The 21,771-nt window shown below is 42.0% G+C and overlaps 51 pseudogenes; all 51 read left to right on the top strand.

The window, feature by feature from the left end:
- Positions 1–108: 108 nt before the first annotated feature.
- LOC134588270 (5S ribosomal RNA) lies at positions 109–227 on the top strand (annotated as a pseudogene).
- Positions 228–452: 225 nt separating this feature from the next.
- LOC134595061 (5S ribosomal RNA) lies at positions 453–571 on the top strand (annotated as a pseudogene).
- Positions 572–1,038: 467 nt separating this feature from the next.
- LOC134595684 (5S ribosomal RNA) lies at positions 1,039–1,157 on the top strand (annotated as a pseudogene).
- Positions 1,158–1,644: 487 nt separating this feature from the next.
- LOC134587895 (5S ribosomal RNA) lies at positions 1,645–1,763 on the top strand (annotated as a pseudogene).
- A 377-nt stretch (positions 1,764–2,140) lies between these two features.
- LOC134597794 (5S ribosomal RNA) lies at positions 2,141–2,259 on the top strand (annotated as a pseudogene).
- A 377-nt stretch (positions 2,260–2,636) lies between these two features.
- LOC134597793 (5S ribosomal RNA) lies at positions 2,637–2,755 on the top strand (annotated as a pseudogene).
- Positions 2,756–3,708: 953 nt separating this feature from the next.
- Positions 3,709–3,827, top strand: LOC134594448 (5S ribosomal RNA; annotated as a pseudogene).
- A 225-nt stretch (positions 3,828–4,052) lies between these two features.
- LOC134588440 (5S ribosomal RNA) lies at positions 4,053–4,171 on the top strand (annotated as a pseudogene).
- A 377-nt stretch (positions 4,172–4,548) lies between these two features.
- On the top strand, positions 4,549–4,667 carry LOC134597844 (5S ribosomal RNA; annotated as a pseudogene).
- A 134-nt stretch (positions 4,668–4,801) lies between these two features.
- Positions 4,802–4,920, top strand: LOC134587912 (5S ribosomal RNA; annotated as a pseudogene).
- A 134-nt stretch (positions 4,921–5,054) lies between these two features.
- Positions 5,055–5,173, top strand: LOC134588390 (5S ribosomal RNA; annotated as a pseudogene).
- A 134-nt stretch (positions 5,174–5,307) lies between these two features.
- On the top strand, positions 5,308–5,426 carry LOC134598396 (5S ribosomal RNA; annotated as a pseudogene).
- Positions 5,427–5,559: 133 nt separating this feature from the next.
- On the top strand, positions 5,560–5,678 carry LOC134587894 (5S ribosomal RNA; annotated as a pseudogene).
- A 376-nt stretch (positions 5,679–6,054) lies between these two features.
- On the top strand, positions 6,055–6,173 carry LOC134594807 (5S ribosomal RNA; annotated as a pseudogene).
- Positions 6,174–6,398: 225 nt separating this feature from the next.
- On the top strand, positions 6,399–6,517 carry LOC134590210 (5S ribosomal RNA; annotated as a pseudogene).
- A 134-nt stretch (positions 6,518–6,651) lies between these two features.
- On the top strand, positions 6,652–6,770 carry LOC134588229 (5S ribosomal RNA; annotated as a pseudogene).
- A 134-nt stretch (positions 6,771–6,904) lies between these two features.
- Positions 6,905–7,023, top strand: LOC134590198 (5S ribosomal RNA; annotated as a pseudogene).
- A 225-nt stretch (positions 7,024–7,248) lies between these two features.
- Positions 7,249–7,367, top strand: LOC134588439 (5S ribosomal RNA; annotated as a pseudogene).
- A 377-nt stretch (positions 7,368–7,744) lies between these two features.
- LOC134597843 (5S ribosomal RNA) lies at positions 7,745–7,863 on the top strand (annotated as a pseudogene).
- A 134-nt stretch (positions 7,864–7,997) lies between these two features.
- Positions 7,998–8,116, top strand: LOC134597957 (5S ribosomal RNA; annotated as a pseudogene).
- A 134-nt stretch (positions 8,117–8,250) lies between these two features.
- Positions 8,251–8,369, top strand: LOC134588799 (5S ribosomal RNA; annotated as a pseudogene).
- Positions 8,370–8,503: 134 nt separating this feature from the next.
- Positions 8,504–8,622, top strand: LOC134595241 (5S ribosomal RNA; annotated as a pseudogene).
- A 225-nt stretch (positions 8,623–8,847) lies between these two features.
- On the top strand, positions 8,848–8,966 carry LOC134595060 (5S ribosomal RNA; annotated as a pseudogene).
- A 467-nt stretch (positions 8,967–9,433) lies between these two features.
- LOC134595248 (5S ribosomal RNA) lies at positions 9,434–9,552 on the top strand (annotated as a pseudogene).
- Positions 9,553–10,039: 487 nt separating this feature from the next.
- On the top strand, positions 10,040–10,158 carry LOC134587893 (5S ribosomal RNA; annotated as a pseudogene).
- A 376-nt stretch (positions 10,159–10,534) lies between these two features.
- On the top strand, positions 10,535–10,653 carry LOC134590186 (5S ribosomal RNA; annotated as a pseudogene).
- Positions 10,654–10,878: 225 nt separating this feature from the next.
- LOC134590173 (5S ribosomal RNA) lies at positions 10,879–10,997 on the top strand (annotated as a pseudogene).
- Positions 10,998–11,131: 134 nt separating this feature from the next.
- LOC134588228 (5S ribosomal RNA) lies at positions 11,132–11,250 on the top strand (annotated as a pseudogene).
- Positions 11,251–11,384: 134 nt separating this feature from the next.
- On the top strand, positions 11,385–11,503 carry LOC134590162 (5S ribosomal RNA; annotated as a pseudogene).
- Positions 11,504–11,819: 316 nt separating this feature from the next.
- On the top strand, positions 11,820–11,938 carry LOC134588188 (5S ribosomal RNA; annotated as a pseudogene).
- Positions 11,939–12,315: 377 nt separating this feature from the next.
- On the top strand, positions 12,316–12,434 carry LOC134597377 (5S ribosomal RNA; annotated as a pseudogene).
- Positions 12,435–12,568: 134 nt separating this feature from the next.
- Positions 12,569–12,687, top strand: LOC134596739 (5S ribosomal RNA; annotated as a pseudogene).
- Positions 12,688–12,912: 225 nt separating this feature from the next.
- Positions 12,913–13,031, top strand: LOC134594970 (5S ribosomal RNA; annotated as a pseudogene).
- An 801-nt stretch (positions 13,032–13,832) lies between these two features.
- LOC134597175 (5S ribosomal RNA) lies at positions 13,833–13,951 on the top strand (annotated as a pseudogene).
- Positions 13,952–14,176: 225 nt separating this feature from the next.
- Positions 14,177–14,295, top strand: LOC134598122 (5S ribosomal RNA; annotated as a pseudogene).
- A 225-nt stretch (positions 14,296–14,520) lies between these two features.
- LOC134590149 (5S ribosomal RNA) lies at positions 14,521–14,639 on the top strand (annotated as a pseudogene).
- A 134-nt stretch (positions 14,640–14,773) lies between these two features.
- On the top strand, positions 14,774–14,892 carry LOC134588227 (5S ribosomal RNA; annotated as a pseudogene).
- Positions 14,893–15,026: 134 nt separating this feature from the next.
- Positions 15,027–15,145, top strand: LOC134590137 (5S ribosomal RNA; annotated as a pseudogene).
- Positions 15,146–15,370: 225 nt separating this feature from the next.
- On the top strand, positions 15,371–15,489 carry LOC134588187 (5S ribosomal RNA; annotated as a pseudogene).
- A 620-nt stretch (positions 15,490–16,109) lies between these two features.
- On the top strand, positions 16,110–16,228 carry LOC134594969 (5S ribosomal RNA; annotated as a pseudogene).
- A 225-nt stretch (positions 16,229–16,453) lies between these two features.
- LOC134594967 (5S ribosomal RNA) lies at positions 16,454–16,572 on the top strand (annotated as a pseudogene).
- A 1,134-nt stretch (positions 16,573–17,706) lies between these two features.
- LOC134597174 (5S ribosomal RNA) lies at positions 17,707–17,825 on the top strand (annotated as a pseudogene).
- Positions 17,826–18,050: 225 nt separating this feature from the next.
- LOC134598121 (5S ribosomal RNA) lies at positions 18,051–18,169 on the top strand (annotated as a pseudogene).
- Positions 18,170–18,394: 225 nt separating this feature from the next.
- On the top strand, positions 18,395–18,513 carry LOC134590125 (5S ribosomal RNA; annotated as a pseudogene).
- A 134-nt stretch (positions 18,514–18,647) lies between these two features.
- On the top strand, positions 18,648–18,766 carry LOC134588226 (5S ribosomal RNA; annotated as a pseudogene).
- A 134-nt stretch (positions 18,767–18,900) lies between these two features.
- On the top strand, positions 18,901–19,019 carry LOC134590114 (5S ribosomal RNA; annotated as a pseudogene).
- Positions 19,020–19,244: 225 nt separating this feature from the next.
- On the top strand, positions 19,245–19,363 carry LOC134588186 (5S ribosomal RNA; annotated as a pseudogene).
- A 620-nt stretch (positions 19,364–19,983) lies between these two features.
- LOC134594966 (5S ribosomal RNA) lies at positions 19,984–20,102 on the top strand (annotated as a pseudogene).
- Positions 20,103–20,327: 225 nt separating this feature from the next.
- Positions 20,328–20,446, top strand: LOC134594965 (5S ribosomal RNA; annotated as a pseudogene).
- An 801-nt stretch (positions 20,447–21,247) lies between these two features.
- On the top strand, positions 21,248–21,366 carry LOC134597173 (5S ribosomal RNA; annotated as a pseudogene).
- Positions 21,367–21,591: 225 nt separating this feature from the next.
- LOC134588185 (5S ribosomal RNA) lies at positions 21,592–21,710 on the top strand (annotated as a pseudogene).
- Positions 21,711–21,771: the final 61 nt, after the last annotated feature.

Raw genomic sequence — 21,771 nt, 5'->3', positions numbered from 1 at the left:
ATGTCATAATCAGACCACTTTTTTCCCTATCCAGAAGCGTCTTGTCTTTTGTCGCAACCAGAGTTTGATATTCTACCAACATTAGCGAGATCGCATTCTCTTAATTTCTCTTATGGCCATACCAGTCTGAAAAAGCCTGATCTCGTCAGATCTCGGAAGCCATCCAGACTCGTGCCTGGTTAGTACTTGTATGGGAGACCAACTAGGAACCTCAGGTGCTGTAAGCTTTTGTTTATTTCTTTTTTGCATTATGATGTCATAATCAGACCACTTTTTTCCCTATGGGAGACCAACTAGGAACCTCAGGTGCCGTAAGCTTTTGTTTATTTCTTTTTTGCATTATGATGTCATAATCAGACCACTTTTTTCCCTATCCAGAAGCGTCTTGTCTTTTGTCGCAACCAGAGTTTGATATTCTACCAACATTAGCGAGATCGCATTCTCTTAATTTCCCTTACGGCCATACCAGTCTGAAAATGCCTGATCTCGTCAGATCTCGGAAGCCATCCAGACTCGGGCCTGGTTAGTACTTGTATGGGAGACCAACTAGGAACCTCAGGTGCTGTAAGCTTTTGTTTATTTCTTTTTTGCATTATGATGTCATAATCAGACCACTTTTTCCCTATGGGAGACCAACTAGGAACCTCAGGTGCCGTAAGCTTTTGTTTATTTCTTTTTTGCATTATGATGTCATAATCAGACCACTTTTTTCCCTATCCAGAAGCATCTTGTCTTTTGTCGCAACCAGAGTTTGATATTCTACCAACATTAACGAGATCGCATTCTCTTAATTTCACTTACGGCCATACCAGTCTGAAAATGCCAGATCTCGGAAGCCATCCAGACTCGGGCCTGGTTAGTACTTGTATGGGAGACCAACTAAAAACCTCAGGTGCCGTAAACTTTTGTTTATTTCTTTTTTGCATTATGATGTCATAATCAGACCACTTTTTTCCCTATCCAGAAGCGTCTTGTCTTTTGTCGCAACCAGAGTTTGATATTCTACCAACATTAGCGAGATCGCATTCTCTTAATTTCACTTACGGCCATACCAGTCTGAAAATGCCTGATCTCGTCAGATCTCGGAAGCCATCCAGACTTGGGTCTGGTTAGTACTTGTATGGGAGACCAACTAGGAACCTCAGGTGCCGTAAGGTTTTGTTTATTTATTTTTTGCATTATGATGTCATAATCAGACCACTTTTTTCCCTATGGGAGACCAACTAGGAACCTCAGGTGCCGTAAGCTTTTGTTTATTTCTTTTTTGCATTATGATGTCATAATCAGACCACTTTTTTCCCTATCCAGAAGCGTCTTGTCTTTTGTCGCAACCAGAGTTTGATATTCTACCAACATTAGCGAGATCGCATTCTCTTAATTTCCCTTACGGCCATACCAGTCTGAAAATGCCTGATCTCGCCTGATCTCGTCAGATCTCGGAAGCCATCCAAACTCGGGCCTGGTTAGTACTTGTATGGGAGACCAACTAATAACCTCAGGTGCCGTAAGCTTTTGTTTATTTCTTTTTTGCATTATGATGTCATAATCAGACCACTTTTTCCCTATCCAGAAGCGTCTTGTCTTTTGTCGCAACCAGAGTTTGATATTCTACCAACATTAGCGAGATCGCATTCTCTTAATTTCACTTACGGCTATACCAGTCTGAAAATGCCTGATCTTGTCAGATCTCGGAAGCCATCCAGACTCGGGCCTGGTTAGTACTTGTATGGGAGACCAACTAGGAACCTTAGGTGCCGTAAGCTTTTGTTTATTTATTTTTTGCATTATGATGTCATAATCAGACCACTTTTTTCCCTATCCAGAAGCGTCTTGTCTTTTGTCGCAACCAGAGTTTGATATTCTACCAACATTAGCGAGATCGCATTCTCTTAATTTCACTTACGGCCATACCAGTCTGAAAATGCCAGATCTCGGAAGCCATCCAGACTCGGGCCTGGTTAGTACTTGTATGGGAGACCAACTAGGAACCTCAGGTGCCGTAAGCTTTTGTTTATTTCTTTTTTGCATTATGATGTCATAATCAGACCACTTTTTTCCCTATCTAGAAGCGTCTTGTCTTTTGTCGCAACCAGAGTTTGATATTCTACCAACATTAGCGAGATCGCATTCTCTTAATTTCCCTTACGGCCATACCAGTCTGAAAATGCTTGATCTCGTCAGATCTCGGAAGCCATCCAGACTCGGGTCTGGTTAGTACTTGTATGGGAGACCAACTAGGAACCTCAGGTGCCGTAAGCTTTTGTTTATTTCTTTTTTGCATTATGATGTCATAATCAGACCACTTTTTTCCCTATCCAGAAGCGTCTTGTCTTTTGTCGCAACCAGAGTTTGATATTCTACCAACATTAGCGAGATCGCAATCTCTTAATTTCACTTACGGCCATACCAGTCTGAGAATGCCAGATCTCGGAAGCCATCCAGACTCGGGCCTGGTTAGTACTTGTATGGGAGACCAACTAGGAACCTCAGGTGCCGTAAGCTTTTGTTTATTTCTTTTTTGCATTATGATGTCATAATCAGACCACTTTTTTCCCTATCCAGAAGCGTCTTGTCTTTTGTCGCAACCAGAGTTTGATATTCTACCAACATTAGCGAGATCGCATTCTCTTAATTTCCCTTACGGCCATACCAGTCTGAAAATGCTTGATCTCGTCAGATCTCGGAAGCCATCCAGACTCGGGTCTGGTTAGTACTTGTATGGGAGACCAACTAGGAACCTCAGGTGCCGTAAGCTTTTGTTTATTTCTTTTTTGCATTATGATGTCATAATCAGACCACTTTTTTCCCTATCCAGAAGCGTCTTGTCTTTTGTCGCAACCAGAGTTTGATATTCTACCAACATTAGCGAGATCGCAATCTCTTAATTTCACTTACGGCCATACCAGTCTGAAAATGCCAGATCTCGGAAGCCATCCAGACTCGGGTCTGGTTAGTACTTGTATGGGAGACCAACTAGGAACCTCAGGTGCCGTAAGCTTTTGTTTATTTCTTTTTTGCATTATGATGTCATAATCCGACCACTTTTTTCCCTATCCAGAAGCGTCTTGTCTTTTGTCGCAACCAGAGTTTGATATTCTACCAACATTAGCGAGATCGCAATCTCTTAATTTCACTTACGGCCATACCAGTCTTAAAATGCCAGATCTCGGAAGCCATCCAGACTCGGGTCTGGTTAGTACTTGTATGGGAGACCAACTAGGAACCTCAGGTGCCGTAAGCTTTTGTTTATTTCTTTTTTGCATTATGATGTCATAATCAGACCACTTTTTCCCTATGGGAGACCAACTAGGAACCTCAGGTGCCGTAAGCTTTTGTTTATTTCTTTTTTGCATTATGATGTCACAATCAGACCACTTTTTTCCCTATCCAGAAGCATCTTGTCTTTTGTCGCAACCAGAGTTTGATATTCTACCAACATTAACGAGATCGCATTCTCTTAATTTCACTTACGGCCATACCAGTCTGAAAATGCCAGATCTCGGAAGCCATCCAGACTCGGGCCTGGTTAGTACTTGTATGGGAGACCAACTAAAAACCTCAGGTGCCGTAAACTTTTGTTTATTTCTTTTTTGCATTATGATGTCATAATCAGACCACTTTTTTCCCTATCCAGAAGCGTCTTGTCTTTTGTCGCAACCAGAGTTTGATATTCTACCAACATTAGCGAGATCGCATTCTATTAATTTCACTTACGGCCATACCAGTCTGAAAATGCCTGATCTCGTCAGATCTCGGAAGCCATCCAGACTCGGGCCTGGTTAGTACTTGTATGGGAGACCAACTAAGAACCTCAGGTGCCGTAAGCTTTTGTTTATTTCTTTTTTGCATTATGATGTCATAATCAGACCACTTTTTTCCCTATGGGAGACCAACTAGGAACCTCAGGTGCCGTAAGCTTTTGTTTATTTCTTTTTTGCATTATGATGTCATAATCAGACCACTTTTTTCCCTATACAGAAGCGTCTTGTCCTTTGTCGCAACCAGAGTTTGATATTCTACCAACATTAGCGAGATCGCATTCTCTTAATTTCACTTACGGCCATACCAGTCTGAAACTGCCTGATCTTGTCAGATCTCGGACGCCATCCAGACTCGGGCCTGGTTAGTACTTGTATGGGAGACCAACTAGGAACCTCAGGTGCTGTAAGCATTTGTTTATTTCTTTTTTGCATTATGATGTCATAATCAGACCACTTTTTTCCCTATCCAGAAGCGTCTTGTCTTTTGTCGCAACCAGAGTTTGATATTCTACCAACATTAGCGAGATCGCGTTCTCTTAATTTCACTTACGGCCATACCAGTCTGAAAATGCCAGATCTCGGAAGCCATCCAGACTCGGGCCTGGTTAGTACTTGTATGGGAGACCAACTAGGAACCTCAGGTGCCGTAAGCTTTTGTTTATTTCTTTTTTGCATTATGATGTCATAATCAGACCACTTTTTTCCCTATCCAGAAGCGTCTTGTCTTTTGTCGCAACCAGAGTTTGAAATTCTACCAACATTAGCGAGATCGCATTCTCTTAATTTCACTTACGGCCATACCAGTCTGAAAATGCCTGATTTCATCTGATCTCGTAAGCCATCCAGACTCGGGCCTGGTTAGTACTTGTATGGGAGACCAACTAGGAACCTCAGGTGCCGTAAGCTTTAGTTTATTTCTTTTTTGCATTATGATGTCATAATCAGACCACTTTTTTCCCTATCCAGAAGCGTCTTGTCTTTTGTCGCAACCAGAGTTTGATATTCTACCAACATTAGCGAGATCGCATTCTCTCAATTTCAATTACGGCTATACCAGTCGGAAAATGCCTGATCTCGTCAGATCTCGGAAGCCATCCAGACTCGGGCCTGGTTAGTACTTGTATGGGAGACCAACTAGGAACCTCAGGTGCCGTAAGCTTTTGTTTATTTCTTTTTTGCATTATGATGTCATAATCAGACATATTTTTTCCCTATCCAGAAGCGTCTTGTCTTTTGTCGCAACCAGAGTTTGATATTCTACCAACATTAGCGAGATCGCATTCTCTTAATTTCTCTTACGGCCATACCAGTCTGAAAATGCCTGATCTCGTCAGATCTCAGAAGCCATCCATACTCGGGTCCGGTTAGTACTTGTATGGGAGACCAACTAGGAACCTCAGGTGCCGAAAGCTTTTGTTTATTTCTTTTTTGCATTATGATGTCATAATCAGACCACTTTTTTCCCTATCCAGAAGCGTCTTGTCTTTTGTCGCAACCAGAGTTTGATATTCTACCAACATTAGCGAGATCGCATTCTCTTAATTTCACTTATGGCCATACCAGTCTGAAAATGCCTGATCTCGTCAGATCTCGGAAGCCATCCAGACTCGGGCCTGGTTAGTACTTGTATGGGAGACCAACTAATAACCTCAGGTGCCGTAAGCTTTTGTTTATTTCTTTTTTGCATTATGATGTCATAATCAGACCACTTTTTCCCTATCCAGAAGCGTCTTGTCTTTTGTCGCAACCAGAGTTTGATATTCTACCAACATTAGCGAGATCGCATTCTCTTAATTTCACTTACGGCTATACCAGTCTGAAAATGCCTGATCTTGTCAGATCTCGGAAGCCATCCAGACTCGGGCCTGGTTAGTACTTGTATGGGAGACCAACTAGGAACCTTAGGTGCCGTAAGCTTTTGTTTATTTCTTTTTTGCATTATGATGTCATAATCAGACCACTTTTTCCCTATCCAGAAGCGTCTTGTCTTTTGTCGCAACCAGAGTTTGATATTCTACCAACATTAGCGAGATCGCATTCTCTTAATTTCACTTATGGCTATACCAGTCTGAAAATGCCAGATCTCGGAAGCCATCCAGACTCGGGCCTGGTTAGTACTTGTATGGGAGACCAACTAGGAACCTCAGGTGCCGCAAGCTTTTGTTTATTTCTTTTTTGCATTATGATGTCATAATCAGACCACTTTTTTCCCTATCCAGAAGCGTCTTGTCTTTTGTCGCAACCAGAGTTTGATATTCTACCAACATTAGCGAGATCGCATTCTCTTAATTTCACTTACGGCCATACCAGTCTGCAAATGCCTGATCTCGTCAGATCTCGGAAGCCATCCAGACTCGGGCCTGGTTAGTACTTGTATGGGAGACCAACTAGGAACCTCAGGTGCCGTAAGCTTTTGTTTATTTCTTTTTTGCATTATGATGTCATAATCAGACCACTTTTTTCCCTATGGGAGACCAACTAGGAACCTCAGGTGCCGTAAGCTTTTGTTTATTTCTTTTTTGCATTATGATGTCATAATCAGACCACTTTTTTCCCTATCCAGAAGCGTCTTGTCTTTTGTCGCAACCAGAGTTTTATATTCTACCAACATTAGCGAGATCGCATTCTCTTAATTTCACTTACGGCCATACCAGTCTGAAAATGCCTGATCTCGTCAGATCTCGGAAGCCATCCAGACTCGGGCCTGGTTAGTACTTGTATGGGAGACCAACTAGGAACCTCAGGTGCCGTAAGCTTTTGTTTATTTATTTTTTGCATTATGATGTCATAATCAGACCACTTTTTTCCCTATACAGAAGCGTCTTGTCCTTTGTCGCAACCAGAGTTTGATATTCTACCAACATTAGCGAGATCGCATTCTCTTAATTTCACTTACGGCCATACCAGTCTGAAACTGCCTGATCTTGTCAGATCTCGGACGCCATCCAGACTCGGGCCTGGTTAGTACTTGTATGGGAGACCAACTAGGAACCTCAGGTGCCGTAAGCATTTGTTTATTTCTTTTTTGCATTATGATGTCATAATCAGACCACTTTTTTCCCTATCCAGAAGTGTCTTGTCTTTTGTCGCAACCAGAGTTTGATATTCTACCAACATTAGCGAGATCGCGTTCTCTTAATTTCACTTACGGCCATACCAGTCTGAAAATGCCTGATCTCGTCAGATCTCGGAAGCCATCCAGACTCGGGCCTGGTTAGTACTTGTATGGGAGACCAACTAGGAACCTCAGGTGCCGTAAGCTTTTGTTTATTTCTTTTTTGCATTATGATGTCATAATCAGACCACTTTTTTCCCTATGGGAGACCAACTAGGAACCTCAGGTGCCGTAAGCTTTTGTTTATTTCTTTTTTTCATTATGATGTCATAATCAGACCACTTTTTTCCCTATCCAGAAGCGTCTTGTCTTTTGTCGCAACCAGAGTTTGATATTCTACCAACATTAGCGAGATCGCATTCTCTTAATTTCACTTACGGCCATACCAGTCTGAAACTGCCTGATCTTGTCAGATCTCGGACGCCATCCAGACTCGGGCCTGGTTAGTACTTGTATGGGAGACCAACTAGGAACCTCAGGTGCTGTAAGCATTTGTTTATTTCTTTTTTGCATTATGATGTCATAATCAGACCACTTTTTTCCCTATCCAGAAGCGTCTTGTCTTTTGTCGCAACCAGAGTTTGATATTCTACCAACATTAGCGAGATCGCGTTCTCTTAATTTCACTTACGGCCATACCAGTCTGAAAATGCCAGATCTCGGAAGCCATCCAGACTCGGGCCTGGTTAGTACTTGTATGGGAGACCAACTAGGAACCTCAGGTGCCGTAAGCTTTTGTTTATTTCTTTTTTGCATTATGATGTCATAATCAGACCACTTTTTTCCCTATCCAGAAGCGTCTTGTCTTTTGTCGCAACCAGAGTTTGAAATTCTACCAACATTAGCGAGATCGCATTCTCTTAATTTCACTTACGGCCATACCAGTCTGAAAATGCCTGATTTCATCTGATCTCGTAAGCCATCCAGACTCGGGCCTGGTTAGTACTTGTATGGGAGACCAACTAGGAACCTCAGGTGCCGTAAGCTTTAGTTTATTTCTTTTTTGCATTATGATGTCATAATCAGACCACTTTTTTCCCTATCCAGAAGCGTCTTGTCTTTTGTCGCAACCAGAGTTTGATATTCTACCAACATTAGCGAGATCGCATTCTCTCAATTTCAATTACGGCCATACCAGTCGGAAAATGCCTGATCTCGTCAGATCTCGGAAGCCATCCAGACTCGGGCCTGGTTAGTACTTGTATGGGAGACCAACTAGGAACCTCAGGTGCCGTAAGCTTTTGTTTATTTCTTTTTTGCATTATGATGTCATAATCAGACATATTTTTTCCCTATCCAGAAGCGTCTTGTCTTTTGTCGCAACCAGAGTTTGATATTCTACCAACATTAGCGAGATCGCATTCTCTTAATTTCTCTTACGGCCATACCAGTCTGAAAATGCCTGATCTCGTCAGATCTCGGAAGCCATCCATACTCGGGTCCGGTTAGTACTTGTATGGGAGACCAACTAGGAACCTCAGGTGCCGAAAGCTTTTGTTTATTTCTTTTTTGCATTATGATGTCATAATCAGACCACTTTTTTCCCTATCCAGAAGCGTCTTGTCTTTTGTCGCAACCAGAGTTTGATATTCTACCAACATTAGCGAGATCGCATTCTCTTAATTTCACTTATGGCCATACCAGTCTGAAAATGCCTGATCTCGTCAGATCTCGGAAGCCATCCAGACTCGGGCCTGGTTAGTACTTGTATGGGAGACCAACTAGGAACCTCAGGTGCTGTAAGCTTTTGTTTATTTCTTTTTTGCATTATGATGTCATAATCAGACCACTTTTTTCCCTATGGGAGACCAACTAGGAACCTCAGGTGCCGTAAGCTTTTGTTTATTTCTTTTTTGCATTATGATGTCATAATCAGACCACTTTTTTCCCTATCCAGAAGCGTCTTGTCTTTTGTCGCAACCAGAGTTTGATATTCTACCAACATTAGCGAGATCGCATTCTCTTAATTTCCCTTACGGCCATACCAGTCTGAAAATGCCTGATCTCGTCAGATCTCGGAAGCCATCCAGACTCGGGCCTGGTTAGTACTTGTATGGGAGACCAACTAGGAACCTCAGGTGCTGTAAGCTTTTGTTTATTTCTTTTTTGCATTATGATGTCATAATCAGACCACTTTTTCCCTATGGGAGACCAACTAGGAACCTCAGGTGCCGTAAGCTTTTGTTTATTTCTTTTTTGCATTATGATGTCATAATCAGACCACTTTTTTCCCTATCCAGAAGCATCTTGTCTTTTGTCGCAACCAGAGTTTGATATTCTACCAACATTAACGAGATCGCATTCTCTTAATTTCACTTACGGCCATACCAGTCTGAAAATGCCAGATCTCGGAAGCCATCCAGACTCGGCCCTGGTTAGTACTTGTATGGGAGACCAACTAAAAACCTCAGGTGCCGTAAACTTTTGTTTATTTCTTTTTTGCATTATGATGTCATAATCAGACCACTTTTTTCCCTATCCAGAAGCGACTTGTCTTTTGTCGCAACCAGAGTTTGATATTCTACCAACATTAGCGAGATCGCATTCTCTTAATTTCACTTACGGCCATACCAGTCTGAAAATGCCTGATCTCGTCAGATCTCGGAAGCCATCCAGACTTGGGTCTGGTTAGTACTTGTATGGGAGACCAACTAGGAACCTCAGGTGCCGTAAGCTTTTGTTTATTTATTTTTTGCATTATGATGTCATAATCAGACCACTTTTTTCCCTATGGGAGACCAACTAGGAACCTCAGGTGCCGTAAGCTTTTGTTTATTTCTTTTTTGCATTATGATTTCATAATCAGACCACTTTTTTCCCTATCCAGAAGCGTCTTGTCTTTTGTCGCAACCAGAGTTTGATATTCTACCAACATTAGCGAGATCGCATTCTCTTAATTTCCCTTACGGCCATACCAGTCTGAAAATGCCTGATCTCGCCTGATCTCGTCAGATCTCGGAAGCCATCCAAACTCGGGCCTGGTTAGTACTTGTATGGGAGACCAACTAATAACCTCAGGTGCCGTAAGCTTTTGTTTATTTCTTTTTTGCATTATGATGTCATAATCAGACCACTTTTTCCCTATCCAGAAGCGTCTTGTCTTTTGTCGCAACCAGAGTTTGATATTCTACCAACATTAGCGAGATCGCATTCTCTTAATTTCACTTACGGCTATACCAGTCTGAAAATGCCTGATCTTGTCAGATCTCGGAAGCCATCCAGACTCGGGCCTGGTTAGTACTTGTATGGGAGACCAACTAGGAACCTTAGGTGCCGTAAGCTTTTGTTTATTTCTTTTTTGCATTATGATGTCATAATCAGACCACTTTTTCCCTATCCAGAAGCGTCTTGTCTTTTGTCGCAACCAGAGTTTGATATTCTACCAACATTAGCGAGATCGCATTCTCTTAATTTCACTTATGGCTATACCAGTCTGAAAATGCCAGATCTCGGAAGCCATCCAGACTCGGGCCTGGTTAGTACTTGTATGGGAGACCAACTAGGAACCTCAGGTGCCGCAAGCTTTTGTTTATTTCTTTTTTGCATTATGATGTCATAATCAGACCACTTTTTTCCCTATCCAGAAGCGTCTTGTCTTTTGTCGCAACCAGAGTTTGATATTCTACCAACATTAGCGAGATCGCATTCTCTTAATTTCACTTACGGCCATACCAGTCTGAAAATGCCTGATCTCGTCAGATCTCGGAAGCCATCCAGACTCGGGCCTGGTTAGTACTTGTATGGGAGACCAACTAGGAACCTCAGGTGCCGTAAGCTTTTGTTTATTTCTTTTTTGCATTATGATGTCATAATCAGACCACTTTTTTCCCTATGGGAGACCAACTAGGAACCTCAGGTGCCGTAAGCTTTTGTTTATTTCTTTTTTGCATTATGATGTCATAATCAGACCACTTTTTTCCCTATCCAGAAGCGTCTTGTCTTTTGTCGCAACCAGAGTTTTATATTCTACCAACATTAGCGAGATCGCATTCTCTTAATTTCACTTACGGCCATACCAGTCTGAAAATGCCTGATCTCGTCAGATCTCGGAAGCCATCCAGACTCGGGCCTGGTTAGTACTTGTATGGGAGACCAACTAGGAACCTCAGGTGCCGTAAGCTTTTGTTTATTTATTTTTTGCATTATGATGTCATAATCAGACCACTTTTTTCCCTATACAGAAGCGTCTTGTCCTTTGTCGCAACCAGAGTTTGATATTCTACCAACATTAGCGAGATCGCATTCTCTTAATTTCACTTACGGCCATACCAGTCTGAAACTGCCTGATCTTGTCAGATCTCGGACGCCATCCAGACTCGGGCCTGGTTAGTACTTGTATGGGAGACCAACTAGGAACCTCAGGTGCCGTAAGCATTTGTTTATTTCTTTTTTGCATTATGATGTCATAATCAGACCACTTTTTTCCCTATCCAGAAGCGTCTTGTCTTTTGTCGCAACCAGAGTTTGATATTCTACCAACATTAGCGAGATCGCGTTCTCTTAATTTCACTTACGGCCATACCAGTCTGAAAATGCCTGATCTCGTCAGATCTCGGAAGCCATCCAGACTCGGGCCTGGTTAGTACTTGTATGGGAGACCAACTAGGAACCTCAGGTGCCGTAAGCTTTTGTTTATTTCTTTTTTGCATTATGATGTCATAATCAGACCACTTTTTTCCCTATGGGAGACCAACTAGGAACCTCAGGTGCCGTAAGCTTTTGTTTATTTCTTTTTTGCATTATGATGTCATAATCAGACCACTTTTTTCCCTATGGGAGACCAACTAGGAACCTCAGGTGCCGTAAGCTTTTGTTTATTTCTTTTTTTCATTATGATGTCATAATCAGACCACTTTTTTCCCTATCCAGAAGCGTCTTGTCTTTTGTCGCAACCAGAGTTTGATATTCTACCAACATTAGCGAGATCGCATTCTCTTAATTTCCCTTACGGCCATACCAGTCTGAAAATGCTTGATCTCGTCAGATCTCGGAAGCCATCCAGACTCGGGTCTGGTTAGTACTTGTATGGGAGACCAACTAGGAACCTTAGGTGCCGTAAGCTTTTGTTTATTTCTTTTTTGCATTATGATGTCATAATCAGACCACTTTTTTCCCTATCCAGAAGCGTCTTGTCTTTTGTCGCAACCAGAGTTTGATATTCTACCAACATTAGCGAGATCGCAATCTCTTAATTTCACTTACGGCCATACCAGTCTGAAAATGCCAGATCTCGGAAGCCATCCAGACTCGGGTCTGGTTAGAACTTGTATGGGAGACCAACTAGGAACCTCAGGTGCCGTAAGCTTTTGTTTATTTCTTTTTTGCATTATGATGTCATATTCAGACCACTTTTTTCCCTATCCAGAAGCGTCTTGTCTTTTGTCGCAACCAGAGTTTGATATTCTACCAACATTAGCGAGATCGCATTCTCTTAATTTCACTTACGGCCATACCAGTCTGAAAATGCCTGATCTCGTCAGATCTCGGAAGCCATCCAGACTTGGGCCTGGTTAGTACTTGTATGGGAGACCAACTAGGAACCTCAGGTGCCGTAAGCTTTTGTTTATTTCTTTTTTGCATTATGATGTCATAATCAGACCACTTTTTTCCCTATCCAGAAGCGTCTTGTCTTTTGTCGCAACCAGAGTTTGATATTCTACCAACATTAGCGAGATCGCATTCTCTTAATTTCACTTACGGCCATACCAGTCTGAAAATGCCTGATCTCGTCAGATCTCGGAAGCCATCCAGACTCGGGCCTGGTTGGTACTTGTATGGGAGACCAACTAGGAACCTCAGGTGCCGTAGGCTTTTGTTTATTTCATTTTTGCATTATGATGTCATAATCAGACCACTTTTTTCCCTATGGGAGACCAACTAGGAAACTCAGGTGCCGTAAGCTTTTGTTTATTTCTTTTTTGCATTATGATGTCATAATCAGACCACTTTTTTCCCTATCCAGAAGCGTCTTGTCTTTTGTCGCAACCAGAGTTTGATATTCTACCAACATTAGCGAGATCGCATTCTCTTAATTTCACTTACGGCCATACCAGTCTGAAAATGCCTGATCTCGTCAGATCTCGGAAGCCATCCAGACTCGGGCCTGGTTAGTACTTGTATGGGAGACCAACTAGGAACCTCAGGTGCCGTAGGCTTTTGTTTATTTCATTTTTGCATTATGATGTCATAATCAGACCACTTTTTTCCCTATGGGAGACCAACTAGGAACCTCAGGTGCCGTAAGCTTTTGTTTATTTCTTTTTTGCATTATGATGTCATAATCAGACCACTTTTTTCCCTATCCAGAAGCGTCTTGTCTTTTGTCGCAACCAGAGTTTGATATTCTACCAACATTAGCGAGATCGCAATCTCTTAATTTCACTTACGGCCATACCAGTCTGAAAATGCCAGATCTCGGAAGCCATCCAGACTCGGGTCTGGTTAGTACTTGTATGGGAGACCAACTAGGAATCTCAGGTGCCGTAAGCTTTTGTTTATTTCTTTTTTGCATTATGATGTCATAATCAGACCACTTTTTCCCTATGGGAGACCAACTAGGAACCTCAGGTGCCGTAAGCTTTTGTTTATTTCTTTTTTGCATTATGATGTCACAATCAGACCACTTTTTTCCCTATCCAGAAGCATCTTGTCTTTTGTCGCAACCAGAGTTTGATATTCTACCAACATTAACGAGATCGCATTCTCTTAATTTCACTTACGGCCATACCAGTCTGAAAATGCCAGATCTCGGAAGCCATCCAGACTCGGGCCTGGTTAGTACTTGTATGGGAGACCAACTAAAAACCTCAGGTGCCGTAAACTTTTGTTTATTTCTTTTTTGCATTATGATGTCATAATCAGACCACTTTTTTCCCTATCCAGAAGCGTCTTGTCTTTTGTCGCAACCAGAGTTTGATATTCTACCAACATTAGCGAGATCGCATTCTCTTAATTTCACTTACGGCCATACCAGCCTGAAAATGCCTGATCTCGTCAGATCTCGGAAGCCATCCAGACTTGGGTCTGGTTAGTACTTGTATGGGAGACCAACTAGGAACCTCAGGTGCCGTAAGCTTTTGTTTATTTCTTTTTTGCATTATGATGTCATAATCAGACCACTTTTTTCCCTATGGGAGACCAACTAGGAACCTCAGGTGCCGTAAGCTTTTGTTTATTTCTTTTTTTCATTATGATGTCATAATCAGACCACTTTTTTCCCTATCCAGAAGCGTCTTGTCTTTTGTCGCAACCAGAGTTTGATATTCTACCAACATTAGCGATATCGCATTCTCTTAATTTCCCTTACGGCCATACCAGTCTGAAAATGCTTGATCTCGTCAGATCTCGGAAGCCATCCAGACTCGGGTCTGGTTAGTACTTGTATGGGAGACCAACTAGGAACCTCAGGTGCTGTAAGCTTTTGTTTATTTCTTTTTTGCATTATGATGTCATAATCAGACCACTTTTTTCCCTATGGGAGACCAACTAGGAACCTCAGGTGCCGTAAGCTTTTGTTTATTTCTTTTTTGCATTATGATGTCATAATCAGACCACTTTTTTCCCTATCCAGAAGCGTCTTGTCTTTTGTCGCAACCAGAGTTTTATATTCTACCAACATTAGCGAGATCGCATTCTCTTAATTTCACTTACGGCCATACCAGTCTGAAAATGCCTGATCTCGTCAGATCTCGGAAGCCATCCAGACTCGGGCCTGGTTAGTACTTGTATGGGAGACCAACTAGGAACCTCAGGTGCCGTAAGCTTTTGTTTATTTATTTTTTGCATTATGATGTCATAATCAGACCACTTTTTTCCCTATACAGAAGCGTCTTGTCCTTTGTCGCAACCAGAGTTTGATATTCTACCAACATTAGCGAGATCGCATTCTCTTAATTTCACTTACGGCCATACCAGTCTGAAACTGCCTGATCTTGTCAGATCTCGGACGCCATCCAGACTCGGGCCTGGTTAGTACTTGTATGGGAGACCAACTAGGAACCTCAGGTGCCGTAAGCATTTGTTTATTTCTTTTTTGCATTATGATGTCATAATCAGACCACTTTTTTCCCTATCCAGAAGCGTCTTGTCTTTTGTCGCAACCAGAGTTTGATATTCTACCAACATTAGCGAGATCGCGTTCTCTTAATTTCACTTACGGCCATACCAGTCTGAAAATGCCTGATCTCGTCAGATCTCGGAAGCCATCCAGACTCGGGCCTGGTTAGTACTTGTATGGGAGACCAACTAGGAACCTCAGGTGCCGTAAGCTTTTGTTTATTTCTTTTTTGCATTATGATGTCATAATCAGACCACTTTTTTCCCTATGGGAGACCAACTAGGAACCTCAGGTGCCGTAAGCTTTTGTTTATTTCTTTTTTTCATTATGATGTCATAATCAGACCACTTTTTTCCCTATCCAGAAGCGTCTTGTCTTTTGTCGCAACCAGAGTTTGATATTCTACCAACATTAGCGAGATCGCATTCTCTTAATTTCCCTTACGGCCATACCAGTCTGAAAATGCTTGATCTCGTCAGATCTCGGAAGCCATCCAGACTCGGGTCTGGTTAGTACTTGTATGGGAGACCAACTAGGAACCTTAGGTGCCGTAAGCTTTTGTTTATTTCTTTTTTGCATTATGATGTCATAATCAGACCACTTTTTTCCCTATCCAGAAGCGTCTTGTCTTTTGTCGCAACCAGAGTTTGATATTCTACCAACATTAGCGAGATCGCAATCTCTTAATTTCACTTACGGCCATACCAGTCTGAAAATGCCAGATCTCGGAAGCCATCCAGACTCGGGTCTGGTTAGAACTTGTATGGGAGACCAACTAGGAACCTCAGGTGCCGTAAGCTTTTGTTTATTTCTTTTTTGCATTATGATGTCATATTCAGACCACTTTTTTCCCTATCCAGAAGCGTCTTGTCTTTTGTCGCAACCAGAGTTTGATATTCTACCAACATTAGCGAGATCGCATTCTCTTAATTTCACTTACGGCCATACCAGTCTGAAAATGTCAGATCTCGGAAGCCATCCAGACTCGGGCCTGGTTAGTACTTGTATGGGAGACCAACTAGGAACCTCAGGTGCCGTAAGCTTTTGTTTATTTCTTTTTTGCATTATGATGTCATAATCAGACCACTTTTTTCCCTATCCAGAAGCGTCTTGTCTTTTGTCGCAACCAGAGTTTGATATTCTACCAACATTAGCGAGATCGCATTCTCTTAATTTCACTTACGGCCATACCAGTCTGAAAATGCCTGATCTCGTCAGATCTCGGAAGCCATCCAGACTCGGGCCTGGTTAGTACTTGTATGGGAGACCAACTAGGAACCTCAGGTGCCGTAGGCTTTTGTTTATTTCATTTTTGCATTATGATGTCATAATCAGACCACTTTTTTCCCTATGGGAGACCAACTAGGAACCTCAGGTGCCGTAAGCTTTTGTTTATTTCTTTTTTGCATTATGATGTCATAATCAGACCACTTTTTTCCCTATCCAGAAGCGTCTTGTCTTTTGTCGCAACCAGAGTTTGATATTCTACCAACATTAGCGAGATCGCATTCTCTTAATTTCACTTACGGCCATACCAGTCTGAAAATGCCTGATCTCGTCAGATCTCGGAAGCCATCCAGACTCGGGCCTGGTTAGTACTTGTATGGGAGACCAACTAGGAACCTCAGGTGCCGTAGGCTTTTGTTTATTTCATTTTTGCATTATGATGTCATAATCAGACCACTTTTTTCCCTATGGGAGACCAACTAGGAACCTCAGGTGCCGTAAGCTTTTGTTTATTTCTTTTTTGCATTATGATGTCATAATCAGACCACTTTTTTCCCTATCCAGAAGCGTCTTGTCTTTTGTCGCAACCAGAGTTTGATATTCTACCAACATTAGCGAGATCGCAATCTCTTAATTTCACTTACGGCCATACCAGTCTGAAAATGCCAGATCTCGGAAGCCATCCAGACTCGGGTCTGGTTAGTACTTGTATGGGAGACCAACTAGGAATCTCAGGTGCCGTAAGCTTTTGTTTATTTCTTTTTTGCATTATGATGTCATAATCAGACCACTTTTTCCCTATGGGAGACCAACTAGGAACCTCAGGTGCCGTAAGCTTTTGTTTATTTCTTTTTTGCATTATGATGTCATAATCAGACCACTTTTTTCCCTATCCAGAAGCGTCTTGTCTTTTGTCGCAACCAGAGTTTGATATTCTACCAACATTAGCGAGATCGCAATCTCTTAATTTCACTTACGGCCATACCAGTCTGAAAATGCCAGATCTCGGAAGCCATCCAGACTCGGGTCTGGTTAGTACTTGTATGGGAGACCAACTAGGAATCTCAGGTGCCGTAAGCTTTTGTTTATTTCTTTTTTGCATTATGATGTCATAATCAGACCACTTTTTCCCTATGGGAGACCAACTAGGAACCTCAGGTGCCGTAAGCTTTTGTTTATTTCTTTTTTGCATTATGATGTCACAATCAGACCACTTTTTTCCCTATCCAGAAGCATCTTGTCTTTTGTCGCAACCAGAGTTTGATATTCTACCAACATTAACGAGATCGCATTCTCTTAATTTCACTTACGGCCATACCAGTCTGAAAATGCCAGATCTCGGAAGCCATCCAGACTCGGGCCTGGTTAGTACTTGTATGGGAGACCAACTAAAAACCTCAGGTGCCGTAAACTTTTGTTTATTTCTTTTTTGCATTATGATGTCATAATCAGACCACTTTTTTCCCTATCCAGAAGCGTCTTGTCTTTTGTCGCAACCAGAGTTTGATATTCTACCAACATTAGCGAGATCGCATTCTCTTAATTTCACTTACGGCCATACCAGCCTGAAAATGCCTGATCTCGTCAGATCTCGGAAGCCATCCAGACTTGGGTCTGGTTAGTACTTGTATGGGAGACCAACTAGGAACCTCAGGTGCCGTAAGCTTTTGTTTATTTCTTTTTTGCATTATGATGTCATAATCAGACCACTTTTTTCCCTATGGGAGACCAACTAGGAACCTCAGGTGCCGTAAGCTTTTGTTTATTTCTTTTTTTCATTATGATGTCATAATCAGACCACTTTTTTCCCTATCCAGAAGCGTCTTGTCTTTTGTCGCAACCAGAGTTTGATATTCTACCAACATTAGCGATATCGCATTCTCTTAATTTCCCTTACGGCCATACCAGTCTGAAAATGCTTGATCTCGTCAGATCTCGGAAGCCATCCAGACTCGGGTCTGGTTAGTACTTGTATGGGAGACCAACTAGGAACCTCAGGTGCTGTAAGCTTTTGTTTATTTCTTTTTTGCATTATGATGTCATAATCAGACCACTTTTTTCCCTATGGGAGACCAACTAGGAACCTCAGGTGCCGTAAGCTTTTGTTTATTTCTTTTTTGCATTATGATGTCATAATCAGACCACTTTTTTCCCTATCCAGAAGCGTCTTGTCTTTTGTCGCAACCAGAGTTTTATATTCTACCAACATTAGCGAGATCGCATTCTCTTAATTTCACTTACGGCCATACCAGTCTGAAAATGCCTGATCTCGTCAGATCTCGGAAGCCATCCAGACTCGGGCCTGGTTAGTACTTGTATGGGAGACCAACTAGGAACCTCAGGTGCCGTAAGCTTTTGTTTATTTATTTTTTGCATTATGATGTCATAATCAGACCACTTTTTTCCCTATACAGAAGCGTCTTGTCCTTTGTCGCAACCAGAGTTTGATATTCTACCAACATTAGCGAGATCGCATTCTCTTAATTTCACTTACGGCCATACCAGTCTGAAACTGCCTGATCTTGTCAGATCTCGGACGCCATCCAGACTCGGGCCTGGTTAGTACTTGTATGGGAGACCAACTAGGAACCTCAGGTGCCGTAAGCATTTGTTTATTTCTTTTTTGCATTATGATGTCATAATCAGACCACTTTTTTCCCTATCCAGAAGCGTCTTGTCTTTTGTCGCAACCAGAGTTTGATATTCTACCAACATTAGCGAGATCGCGTTCTCTTAATTTCACTTACGGCCATACCAGTCTGAAAATGCCTGATCTCGTCAGATCTCGGAAGCCATCCAGACTCGGGCCTGGTTAGTACTTGTATGGGAGACCAACTAGGAACCTCAGGTGCCGTAAGCTTTTGTTTATTTCTTTTTTGCATTATGATGTCATAATCAGACCACTTTTTTCCCTATGGGAGACCAACTAGGAACCTCAGGTGCCGTAAGCTTTTGTTTATTTCTTTTTTTCATTATGATGTCATAATCAGACCACTTTTTTCCCTATCCAGAAGCGTCTTGTCTTTTGTCGCAACCAGAGTTTGATATTCTACCAACATTAGCGAGATCGCATTCTCTTAATTTCCCTTACGGCCATACCAGTCTGAAAATGCTTGATCTCGTCAGATCTCGGAAGCCATCCAGACTCGGGTCTGGTTAGTACTTGTATGGGAGACCAACTAGGAACCTTAGGTGCCGTAAGCTTTTGTTTATTTCTTTTTTGCATTATGATGTCATAATCAGACCACTTTTTTCCCTATCCAGAAGCGTCTTGTCTTTTGTCGCAACCAGAGTTTGATATTCTACCAACATTAGCGAGATCGCAATCTCTTAATTTCACTTACGGCCATACCAGTCTGAAAATGCCAGATCTCGGAAGCCATCCAGACTCGGGTCTGGTTAGAACTTGTATGGGAGACCAACTAGGAACCTCAGGTGCCGTAAGCTTTTGTTTATTTCTTTTTTGCATTATGATGTCATATTCAGACCACTTTTTTCCCTATCCAGAAGCGTCTTGTCTTTTGTCGCAACCAGAGTTTGATATTCTACCAACATTAGCGAGATCGCATTCTCTTAATTTCACTTACGGCCATACCAGTCTGAAAATGTCAGATCTCGGAAGCCATCCAGACTCGGGCCTGGTTAGTACTTGTATGGGAGACCAACTAGGAACCTCAGGTGCCGTAAGCTTTTGTTTATTTCTTTTTTGCATTATGATGTCATAATCAGACCACTTTTTTCCCTATCCAGAAGCGTCTTGTCTTTTGTCGCAACCAGAGTTTGATATTCTACCAACATTAGCGAGATCGCATTCTCTTAATTTCACTTACGGCCATACCAGTCTGAAAATGCCTGATCTCGTCAGATCTCGGAAGCCATCCAGACTCGGGCCTGGTTAGTACTTGTATGGGAGACCAACTAGGAACCTCAGGTGCCGTAGGCTTTTGTTTATTTCATTTTTGCATTATGATGTCATAATCAGACCACTTTTTTCCCTATGGGAGACCAACTAGGAACCTCAAGTGCCGTAAGCTTTTGTTTATTTCTTTTTTGCATTATGATGTCATAATCAGACCACTTTTTTCCCTATCCAGAAGCGTCTTGTCTTTTGTCGCAACCAGAGTTTGATATTCTACCAACATTAGCGAGATCGCATTCTCTTAATTTCACTTACGGCCATACCAGTCTGAAAATGCCTGATCTCGTCAGATCTCGGAAGCCATCCAGACTCGGGCCTGGTTAGTACTTGTATGGGAGACCAACTAGGAACCTCAGGTGCCGTAGGCTTTTGTTTATTTCATTTTTGCATTATGATGTCATAATCAGACCACTTTTTTCCCTATGGGAGACCAACTAGGAACCTCAGGTGCCGTAAGCTTTTGTTTATTTCTTTTTTGCATTATGATGTCATAATCAGACCACTTTTTTCCCTATCCAGAAGCGTCTTGTCTTTTGTCGCAACCAGAGTTTGATATTCTACCAACATTAGCGAGATCGCAATCTCTTAATTTCACTTACGGCCATACCAGTCTGAAAATGCCAGATCTCGGAAGCCATCCAGACTCGGGTCTGGTTAGTACTTGTATGGGAGACCAACTAGGAATCTCAGGTGCCGTAAGCTTTTGTTTATTTCTTTTTTGCATTATGATGTCATAATCAGACCACTTTTTCCCTATGGGAGACCAACTAGGAACCTCAGGTGCCGTAAGCTTTTGTTTATTTCTTTTTTGCATTATGATGTCACAATCAGACCACTTTTTTCCCTATCCAGAAGCATCTTGTCTTTTGTCGCAACCAGAGTTTGATATTCTACCAACATTAACGAGATCGCATTCTCTTAATTTCACTTACGGCCATACCAGTCTGAAAATGCCAGATCTCGGAAGCCATCCAGACTCGGGCCTGGTTAGTACTTGTATGGGAGACCAACTAAAAACCTCAGGTGCCGTAAACTTTTGTTTATTTCTTTTTTGCATTATGATGTCATAATCAGACCACTTTTTTCCCTATCCAGAAGCGTCTTGTCTTTTGTCGCAACCAGAGTTTGATATTCTACCAACATTAGCGAGATCGCATTCTCTTAATTTCACTTACGGCCATACCAGCCTGAAAATGCCTGATCTCGTCAGATCTCGGAAGCCATCCAGACTTGGGTCTGGTTAGTACTTGTATGGGAGACCAACTAGGAACCTCAGGTGCCGTAAGCTTTTGTTTATTTCTTTTTTGCATTATGATGTCATAATCAGACCACTTTTTTCCCTATGGGAGACCAACTAGGAACCTCAGGTGCCGTAAGCTTTTGTTTATTTCTTTTTTTCATTATGATGTCATAATCAGACCACTTTTTTCCCTATCCAGAAGCGTCTTGTCTTTTGTCGCAACCAGAGTTTGATATTCTACCAACATTAGCGAGATCGCATTCTCTTAATTTCCCTTACGGCCATACCAGTCTGAAAATGCTTGATCTCGTCAGATCTCGGAAGCCATCCAGACTCGGGTCTGGTTAGTACTTGTATGGGAGACCAACTAGGAACCTTAGGTGCCGTAAGCTTTTGTTTATTTCTTTTTTGCATTATGATGTCATAATCAGACCACTTTTTTCCCTATCCAGA

The sequence above is a fragment of the Pelobates fuscus genome, chromosome 2, assembly GCF_036172605.1.
Source record: "Pelobates fuscus isolate aPelFus1 chromosome 2, aPelFus1.pri, whole genome shotgun sequence".
NCBI lineage: Eukaryota > Metazoa > Chordata > Amphibia > Anura > Pelobatidae > Pelobates > Pelobates fuscus.
Note: the sequence above shows the minus strand (reverse complement) of the source record. Positions and strands in the feature narration are given on the sequence as shown.